The sequence below is a fragment of the Lepisma saccharinum genome, chromosome 14 (genome assembly GCF_977018435.1).
Source record: "Lepisma saccharinum chromosome 14, izLepSacc3.1, whole genome shotgun sequence".
NCBI lineage: Eukaryota > Metazoa > Arthropoda > Insecta > Zygentoma > Lepismatidae > Lepisma > Lepisma saccharinum.
Genome location: NC_139242.1, coordinates 417,217 through 429,361, shown reverse-complemented (window position 1 = coordinate 429,361; position 12,145 = coordinate 417,217).

The following is a 12,145-nucleotide window of genomic DNA, read 5'->3' as shown; positions in this document are numbered from 1 at the left end:
TGGAATCAGGTCGACGCTCTCTATTGGCTCATGGGGAAAAATGTAATCCATGTGTAATATTCATGCTTAGATACCATGGAAAAAATCCTAACAATAAATTAAACAATCTATTTATTACCTATTGTATTCGTTGTCGAGGAGATTTCAAATAGAGATTTTGATTGTTGAAACATTATAAAACAATCGAATTATACACTTTTTACGATAGAATTATATAAAATTTCAAACTCGCATATCTCCGTTACTCTTGAAGATACAGAAGTGATTTTACACTCAATTTAATCAGTTCGACCTAACCTAACCTAAACTGACCTGACCTAACCTAACTTAACTTTAATTAACCTAACCTAACCTAACCTAATAACAATAAAATAAAAACAATCTATTTGTGCCCGATTGTAGTCGTTGTCGACGAGATTTGAAATATAGATTTTGATTGTTGAAACATTATAAAACAATCGAATTTCACACATTTTACAATATAATTATATAACATTTCAAACTCGCATATCTCCGTTACTATTGAAGATACAGAAGTGATATTGCACTCAATGGAATCAGGTCGACGCTCTCTATTGGCTCATGGGGAAAAATGTAATCCATGTGTAATATTCATGCTTAGTTATCATGGAAACTCTCATAACAATAAATTAAACAATCTATTTATTACCTATTGTATTCGTTGTCGAGGAGATTTCAAATATAGATTTTGATTGTTGAAACATTATAAAACAATCGAATTATACACTTTTTACGATAGAATTATATAAAATTTCAAACTCGCATATCTACGTTACTGTTGAAGATACAGAAGTGATTTTACACTCAATTTAATCAGGTCGACCTAACCTAACCTAAACTGACCTGACCTAACCTAACTTAACTTAACTTTAATTAACCTAACCAAATAGCAATAAAATAAAAACAATCTATTTGTGCCCGATTGTAGTCGTTGTCGACGAGATTTGAAATATAGATTTTGATTGTTGAAACATTATAAAACAATCGAATTTCACACATTTTTCAATATAATTATATAACATTTCAAACTCGCATATCTCCGTTACTATTGAAGATACAGAAGTGATTTTGCACTCAATGGAATCAGGTCGACGCTCTCTATTGGATCATGGGGAAAAATGTAATCCATGTGTAATATTCATGCTTAGTTATCATGGAAACTCTCATAACAATAAATTAAACAATCTATTTATTACCTATTGTATTCGTTGTCGAGGAGATTTCAAATATAGATTTTGATTGTTGAAACATTATAAAACAATCGAATTATACACTTTTTACGATAGAATTATATAAAATTTCAAACTCGCATATCTCCGTTACTCTTGAAGATACAGAAGTGATTTTACACTCAATTTAATCAGTTCGACCTAACCTAACCTAAACTGACCTGACCTAACCTAACTTAACTTTAATTAACCTAACCTAACCTAACCTAATAACAATAAAATAAAAACAATCTATTTGTGCCCGATTGTAGTCGTTGTCGACGAGATTTGAAATATAGATTTTGATTGTTGAAACATTATAAAACAATCGAATTTCACACATTTTACAATATAATTATATAACATTTCAAACTCGCATATCTCCGTTACTATTGAAGATACAGAAGTGATTTTGCACTCAATGGAATCAGGTCGACGCTCTCTATTGGATCATGGGGAAAAATGTAATCCATGTGTAATATTCATGCTTAGTTATCATGGAAACTCTCATAATAATAAATTAAACAATCTATTTATTACCTATTGTATTCGTTGTCGAGGAGATTTCAAATATAGATTTTGATTGTTGAAACATTATAAAACAATCGAATTATACACTTTTTACGATAGAATTATATAAAATTTCAAACTCGCATATCTCCGTTACTGTTGAAGATACAGAAGTGATTTTACACTCAATTTAATCAGTTCGACCTAACCTAACCTAAACTGACCTGACCTAACCTAACTTAACTTTAATTAACCTAACCTAACCTAACCTAATAACAATAAAATAAAAACAATCTATTTGTGCCCGATTGTAGTCGTTGTCGACGAGATTTGAAATATAGATTTTGATTGTTGAAACATTATAAAACAATCGAATTTCACACATTTTACAATATAATTATATAACATTTCAAACTCGCATATCTCCGTTACTATTGAAGATAAAGCAGTGATTTTGCACTCAATGGAATCAGCTCGACGCTCTCTATTGGCTCATGGGGAAAAATGTAATCCATGTGTAATATTCATGCTTAGTTATCATGGAAACTCTCATAACAATAAATTAAACAATCTATTTATTACCTATAGTATTCGTTGTCGAGGAGATTTCAAATATAGATTTTGATTGTTGAAACATTATAAAACAATCGAATTATACACTTTTTACGATAGAATTATTTAAAATTTCAAACTCGCATATCTCCGTTACTGTTGAAGATACAGAAGTGATTTTACACTCAATTTAATCAGGTCGACCTAACCTAACCTAAACTGACCTGACCTAACCTAACTTAACTTAACTTTAATTAACCTAACCAAATAGCAATAAAATAAAAACAATCTATTTGTGCCCGATTGTAGTCGTTGTCGAGGAGATTTGAAATATAGATTTTGATTGTTGAAACATTATAAATCAATCGAATTTCACACATTTTACAATATAATTATATAACATTTCAAACTCGCATATCTCCGTTACTATTGAAGATACAGAAGTGATTTTGCACTCAATGGAATCAGGTCGACGCTCTCTATTGGATCATGGGGAAAAATGTAATCCATGTGTAATATTCATGCTTAGTTATCATGGAAACTCTCATAACAATAAATTAAACAATCTATTTATTACCTATTGTATTCGTTGTCGAGGAGATTTCAAATATAGATTTTGATTGTTGAAACATTATAAAACAATCGAATTTCACACATTTTACAATATAATTATATAACATTTCAAACTCGCATATCTCCGTTACTATTGAAGATACAGAAGTGATTTTGCACTCAATGGAATCAGGTCGACGCTCTCTATTGGCTCATGGGGAAAAATGTAATCCATGTGTAATATTCATGCTTAGATACCATGGAAAAAATCCTAACAATAAATTAAACAATCTATTTATTACCTATTGTATTCGTTGTCGAGGAGATTTCAAATAGAGATTTTGATTGTTGAAACATTATAAAACAATCGAATTATACACTTTTTACGATAGAATTATATAAAATTTCAAACTCGCATATCTCCGTTACTCTTGAAGATACAGAAGTGATTTTACACTCAATTTAATCAGTTCGACCTAACCTAACCTAAACTGACCTGACCTAACCTAACTTAACTTTAATTAACCTAACCTAACCTAACCTAATAACAATAAAATAAAAACAATCTATTTGTGCCCGATTGTAGTCGTTGTCGACGAGATTTGAAATATAGATTTTGATTGTTGAAACATTATAAAACAATCGAATTTCACACATTTTACAATATAATTATATAACATTTCAAACTCGCATATCTCCGTTACTATTGAAGATACAGAAGTGATTTTGCACTCAATGGAATCAGGTCGACGCTCTCTATTGGATCATGGGGAAAAATGTAATCCATGTGTAATATTCATGCTTAGTTATCATGGAAACTCTCATAACAATTAATTAAACAATCTATTTATTACCTATTGTATTCGTTGTCGAGGAGATTTCAAATATAGATTTTGATTGTTGAAACATTATAAAACAATCGAATTTCACACATTTTACAATATAATTATATAACATTTCAAACTCGCATATCTCCGTTACTATTGAAGATACAGAAGTGATTTTGCACTCAATGGAATCAGGTCGACGCTCTCTATTGGCTCATGGGGAAAAATGTAATCCATGTGTAATATTCATGCTTAGATACCATGGAAAAAATCCTAACAATAAATTAAACAATCTATTTATTACCTATTGTATTCGTTGTCGAGGAGATTTCAAATAGAGATTTTGATTGTTGAAACATTATAAAACAATCGAATTATACACTTTTTACGATAGAATTATATAAAATTTCAAACTCGCATATCTCCGTTACTCTTGAAGATACAGAAGTGATTTTACACTCAATTTAATCAGTTCGACCTAACCTAACCTAAACTGACCTGACCTAACCTAACTTAACTTTAATTAACCTAACCTAACCTAACCTAATAACAATAAAATAAAAACAATCTATTTGTGCCCGATTGTAGTCGTTGTCGACGAGATTTGAAATATAGATTTTGATTGTTGAAACATTATAAAACAATCGAATTTCACACATTTTACAATATAATTATATAACATTTCAAACTCGCATATCTCCGTTACTATTGAAGATACAGAAGTGATTTTGCACTCAATGGAATCAGGTCGACGCTCTCTATTGGATCATGGGGAAAAATGTAATCCATGTGTAATATTCATGCTTAGTTATCATGGAAACTCTCATAATAATAAATTAAACAATCTATTTATTACCTATTGTATTCGTTGTCGAGGAGATTTCAAATATAGATTTTGATTGTTGAAACATTATAAAACAATCGAATTATACACTTTTTACGATAGAATTATATAAAATTTCAAACTCGCATATCTCCGTTACTGTTGAAGATACAGAAGTGATTTTACACTCAATTTAATAAGTTCGACCTAACCTAACCTAAACTGACCTGACCTAACCTAACTTAACTTTAATTAACCTAACCTAACCTAACCTAATAACAATAAAATAAAAACAATCTATTTGTGCCCGATTGTAGTCGTTGTCGAGGAGATTTGAAATATAGATTTTGATTGTTGAAACATTATAAAACAATCGAATTTCACACATTTTACAATATAATTATATAACATTTCAAACTCGCATATCTCCGTTACTATTGAAGATACAGAAGTGATTTTGCACTCAATGGAATCAGGTCGACGCTCTCTATTGGATCATGGGGAAAAATGTAATCCATGTGTAATATTCATGCTTAGTTATCATGGAAACTCTCATAACAATAAATTAAACAACCTATTTATTACCTATTGTATTCGTTGTCGAGGAGATTTCAAATATAGATTTTGATTGTTGAAACATTATAAAACAATCGAATTATACACTTTTTACGATAGAATTATTTAAAATTTCAAACTCGCATATCTCCGTTACTGTTGAAGATACAGAAGTGATTTTACACTCAATTTAATCAGGTCGACCTAACCTAACCTAAACTGACCTGACCTAACCTAACTTAACTTAACTTTAATTAACCTAACCAAATAGCAATAAAATAAAAACAATCTATTTGTGCCCGATTGTAGTCGTTGTCGACGAGATTTGAAATATAGATTTTGATTGTTGAAACATTATAAAACAATCGAATTTCACACATTTTACAATATAATTATATAACATTTCAAACTCGCATATCTCCGTTACTATTGAAGATAAAGAAGTGATTTTGCACTCAATGGAATCAGCTCGACGCTCTCTATTGGCTCATGGGGAAAAATGTAATCCATGTGTAATATTCATGCTTAGTTATCATGGAAACTCTCATAACAATAAATTAAACAATCTATTTATTACCTATTGTATTCGTTGTCGAGGAGATTTCAAATATAGATTTTGATTGTTGAAACATTATAAAACAATCGAATTTCACACATTTTACAATATAATTATATAACATTTCAAACTCGCATATCTCCGTTACTATTGAAGATACAGAAGTGATTTTGCACTCAATGGAATCAGGTCGACGCTCTCTATTGGCTCATGGGGAAAAATGTAATCCATGTGTAATATTCATGCTTAGATACCATGGAAAAAATCCTAACAATAAATTAAACAATCTATTTATTACCTATTGTATTCGTTGTCGAGGAGATTTCAAATAGAGATTTTGATTGTTGAAACATTATAAAACAATCGAATTATACACTTTTTACGATAGAATTATATAAAATTTCAAACTCGCATATCTCCGTTACTCTTGAAGATACAGAAGTGATTTTACACTCAATTTAATCAGTTCGACCTAACCTAACCTAAACTGACCTGACCTAACCTAACTTAACTTTAATTAACCTAACCTAACCTAACCTAATAACAATAAAATAAAAACAATCTATTTGTGCCCGATTGTAGTCGTTGTCGACGAGATTTGAAATATAGATTTTGATTGTTGAAACATTATAAAACAATCGAATTTCACACATTTTACAATATAATTATATAACATTTCAAACTCGCATATCTCCGTTACTATTGAAGATACAGAAGTGATTTTGCACTCAATGGAATCAGGTCGACGCTCTCTATTGGATCATGGGGAAAAATGTAATCCATGTGTAATATTCATGCTTAGTTATCATGGAAACTCTCATAATAATAAATTAAACAATCTATTTATTACCTATTGTATTCGTTGTCGAGGAGATTTCAAATATAGATTTTGATTGTTGAAACATTATAAAACAATCGAATTATACACTTTTTACGATAGAATTATATAAAATTTCAAACTCGCATATCTCCGTTACTGTTGAAGATACAGAAGTGATTTTACACTCAATTTAATCAGGTCGACCTAACCTAACCTAAACTGACCTGACCTAACCTAACTTAACTTAACTTTAATTAACCTAACCAAATAGCAATAAAATAAAAACAATCTATTTGTGCCCGATTGTAGTCGTTGTCGACGAGATTTGAAATATAGATTTTGATTGTTGAAACATTATAAAACAATCGAATTTCACACATTTTTCAATATAATTATATAACATTTCAAACTCGCATATCTCCGTTACTATTGAAGATACAGAAGTGATTTTGCACTCAATGGAATCAGGTCGACGCTCTCTATTGGCTCATGGGGAAAAATGTAATCCATGTGTAATATTCATGCTTAGATACCATGGAAAAAATCCTAACAATAAATTAAACAATCTATTTATTACCTATTGTATTCGTTGTCGAGGAGATTTCAAATAGAGATTTTGATTGTTGAAACATTATAAAACAATCGAATTATACACTTTTTACGATAGAATTATATAAAATTTCAAACTCGCATATCTCCGTTACTCTTGAAGATACAGAAGTGATTTTACACTCAATTTAATCAGTTCGACCTAACCTAACCTAAACTGACCTGACCTAACCTAACTTAACTTTAATTAACCTAACCTAACCTAACCTAATAACAATAAAATAAAAACAATCTATTTGTGCCCGATTGTAGTCGTTGTCGACGAGATTTGAAATATAGATTTTGATTGTTGAAACATTATAAAACAATCGAATTTCACACATTTTACAATATAATTATATAACATTTCAAACTCGCATATCTCCGTTACTATTGAAGATACAGAAGTGATATTGCACTCAATGGAATCAGGTCGACGCTCTCTATTGGCTCATGGGGAAAAATGTAATCCATGTGTAATATTCATGCTTAGTTATCATGGAAACTCTCATAACAATAAATTAAACAATCTATTTATTACCTATTGTATTCGTTGTCGAGGAGATTTCAAATATAGATTTTGATTGTTGAAACATTATAAAACAATCGAATTATACACTTTTTACGATAGAATTATATAAAATTTCAAACTCGCATATCTACGTTACTGTTGAAGATACAGAAGTGATTTTACACTCAATTTAATCAGGTCGACCTAACCTAACCTAAACTGACCTGACCTAACCTAACTTAACTTAACTTTAATTAACCTAACCAAATAGCAATAAAATAAAAACAATCTATTTGTGCCCGATTGTAGTCGTTGTCGACGAGATTTGAAATATAGATTTTGATTGTTGAAACATTATAAAACAATCGAATTTCACACATTTTTCAATATAATTATATAACATTTCAAACTCGCATATCTCCGTTACTATTGAAGATACAGAAGTGATTTTGCACTCAATGGAATCAGGTCGACGCTCTCTATTGGATCATGGGGAAAAATGTAATCCATGTGTAATATTCATGCTTAGTTATCATGGAAACTCTCATAACAATAAATTAAACAATCTATTTATTACCTATTGTATTCGTTGTCGAGGAGATTTCAAATATAGATTTTGATTGTTGAAACATTATAAAACAATCGAATTATACACTTTTTACGATAGAATTATATAAAATTTCAAACTCGCATATCTCCGTTACTCTTGAAGATACAGAAGTGATTTTACACTCAATTTAATCAGTTCGACCTAACCTAACCTAAACTGACCTGACCTAACCTAACTTAACTTTAATTAACCTAACCTAACCTAACCTAATAACAATAAAATAAAAACAATCTATTTGTGCCCGATTGTAGTCGTTGTCGACGAGATTTGAAATATAGATTTTGATTGTTGAAACATTATAAAACAATCGAATTTCACACATTTTACAATATAATTATATAACATTTCAAACTCGCATATCTCCGTTACTATTGAAGATACAGAAGTGATTTTGCACTCAATGGAATCAGGTCGACGCTCTCTATTGGATCATGGGGAAAAATGTAATCCATGTGTAATATTCATGCTTAGTTATCATGGAAACTCTCATAATAATAAATTAAACAATCTATTTATTACCTATTGTATTCGTTGTCGAGGAGATTTCAAATATAGATTTTGATTGTTGAAACATTATAAAACAATCGAATTATACACTTTTTACGATAGAATTATATAAAATTTCAAACTCGCATATCTCCGTTACTGTTGAAGATACAGAAGTGATTTTACACTCAATTTAATCAGGTCGACCTAACCTAACCTAAACTGACCTGACCTAACCTAACTTAACTTAACTTTAATTAACCTAACCAAATAGCAATAAAATAAAAACAATCTATTTGTGCCCGATTGTAGTCGTTGTCGACGAGATTTGAAATATAGATTTTGATTGTTGAAACATTATAAAACAATCGAATTTCACACATTTTTCAATATAATTATATAACATTTCAAACTCGCATATCTCCGTTACTATTGAAGATACAGAAGTGATTTTGCACTCAATGGAATCAGGTCGACGCTCTCTATTGGATCATGGGGAAAAATGTAATCCATGTGTAATATTCATGCTTAGTTATCATGGAAACTCTCATAACAATAAATTAAACAATCTATTTATTACCTATTGTATTCGTTGTCGAGGAGATTTCAAATATAGATTTTGATTGTTGAAACATTATAAAACAATCGAATTTCACACATTTTACAATATAATTATATAACATTTCAAACTCGCATATCTCCGTTACTGTTGAAGATACAGAAGTGATTTTACACTCAATTTAATCAGGTCGACCTAACCTAACCTAAACTGACCTGACCTAACCTAACTTAACTTAACTTTAATTAACCTAACCAAATAGCAATAAAATAAAAACAATCTATTTGTGCCCGATTGTAGTCGTTGTCGACGAGATTTGAAATATAGATTTTGATTGTTGAAACATTATAAAACAATCGAATTTCACACATTTTACAATATAATTATATAACATTTCAAACTCGCATATCTCCGTTACTATTGAAGATAAAGAAGTGATTTTGCACTCAATGGAATCAGCTCGACGCTCTCTATTGGCTCATGGGGAAAAATGTAATCCATGTGTAATATTCATGCTTAGTTATCATGGAAACTCTCATAACAATAAATTAAACAATCTATTTATTACCTATTGTATTCGTTGTCGAGGAGATTTCAAATATAGATTTTGATTGTTGAAACATTATAAAACAATCGAATTTCACACATTTTACAATATAATTATATAACATTTCAAACTCGCATATCTCCGTTACTATTGAAGATACAGAAGTGATTTTGCACTCAATGGAATCAGCTCGACGCTCTCTATTGGCTCATGGGGAAAAATGTAATCCATGTGTAATATTCATGCTTAGATACCATGGAAAAAATCCTAACAATAAATTAAACAATCTATTTATTACCTATTGTATTCGTTGTCGAGGAGATTTCAAATAGAGATTTTGATTGTTGAAACATTATAAAACAATCGAATTATACACTTTTTACGATAGAATTATATAAAATTTCAAACTCGCATATCTCCGTTACTCTTGAAGATACAGAAGTGATTTTACACTCAATTTAATCAGTTCGACCTAACCTAACCTAAACTGACCTGACCTAACCTAACTTAACTTTAATTAACCTAACCTAACCTAACCTAATAACAATAAAATAAAAACAATCTATTTGTGCCCGATTGTAGTCGTTGTCGACGAGATTTGAAATATAGATTTTGATTGTTGAAACATTATAAAACAATCGAATTTCACACATTTTACAATATAATTATATAACATTTCAAACTCGCATATCTCCGTTACTATTGAAGATACAGAAGTGATTTTGCACTCAATGGAATCAGGTCGACGCTCTCTATTGGATCATGGGGAAAAATGTAATCCATGTGTAATATTCATGCTTAGTTATCATGGAAACTCTCATAATAATAAATTAAACAATCTATTTATTACCTATTGTATTCGTTGTCGAGGAGATTTCAAATATAGATTTTGATTGTTGAAACATTATAAAACAATCGAATTATACACTTTTTACGATAGAATTATATAAAATTTCAAACTCGCATATCTCCGTTACTGTTGAAGATACAGAAGTGATTTTACACTCAATTTAATCAGTTCGACCTAACCTAACCTAAACTGACCTGACCTAACCTAACTTAACTTAACTTTAATTAACCTAACCAAATAGCAATAAAATAAAAACAATCTATTTGTGCCCGATTGTAGTCGTTGTCGACGAGATTTGAAATATAGATTTTGATTGTTGAAACATTATAAAACAATCGAATTTCACACATTTTTCAATATAATTATATAACATTTCAAACTCGCATATCTCCGTTACTATTGAAGATACAGAAGTGATTTTGCACTCAATGGAATCAGGTCGACGCTCTCTATTGGATCATGGGGAAAAATGTAATCCATGTGTAATATTCATGCTTAGTTATCATGGAAACTCTCATAACAATAAATTAAACAATCTATTTATTACCTATTGTATTCGTTGTCGAGGAGATTTCAAATATAGATTTTGATTGTTGAAACATTATAAAACAATCGAATTATACACTTTTTACGATAGAATTATATAAAATTTCAAACTCGCATATCTCCGTTACTCTTGAAGATACAGAAGTGATTTTACACTCAATTTAATCAGTTCGACCTAACCTAACCTAAACTGACCTGACCTAACCTAACTTAACTTTAATTAACCTAACCTAACCTAACCTAATAACAATAAAATAAAAACAATCTATTTGTGCCCGATTGTAGTCGTTGTCGACGAGATTTGAAATATAGATTTTGATTGTTGAAACATTATAAAACAATCGAATTTCACACATTTTACAATATAATTATATAACATTTCAAACTCGCATATCTCCGTTACTATTGAAGATACAGAAGTGATTTTGCACTCAATGGAATCAGGTCGACGCTCTCTATTGGATCATGGGGAAAAATGTAATCCATGTGTAATATTCATGCTTAGTTATCATGGAAACTCTCATAATAATAAATTAAACAATCTATTTATTACCTATTGTATTCGTTGTCGAGGAGATTTCAAATATAGATTTTGATTGTTGAAACATTATAAAACAATCGAATTATACACTTTTTACGATAGAATTATATAAAATTTCAAACTCGCATATCTCCGTTACTGTTGAAGATACAGAAGTGATTTTACACTCAATTTAATCAGGTCGACCTAACCTAACCTAAACTGACCTGACCTAACCTAACTTAACTTAACTTTAATTAACCTAACCAAATAGCAATAAAATAAAAACAATCTATTTGTGCCCGATTGTAGTCGTTGTCGACGAGATTTGAAATATAGATTTTGATTGTTGAAACATTATAAAACAATCGAATTTCACACATTTTTCAATATAATTATATAACATTTCAAACTCGCATATCTCCGTTACTATTGAAGATACAGAAGTGATTTTGCACTCAATGGAATCAGGTCGACGCTCTCTATTGGATCATGGGGAAAAAT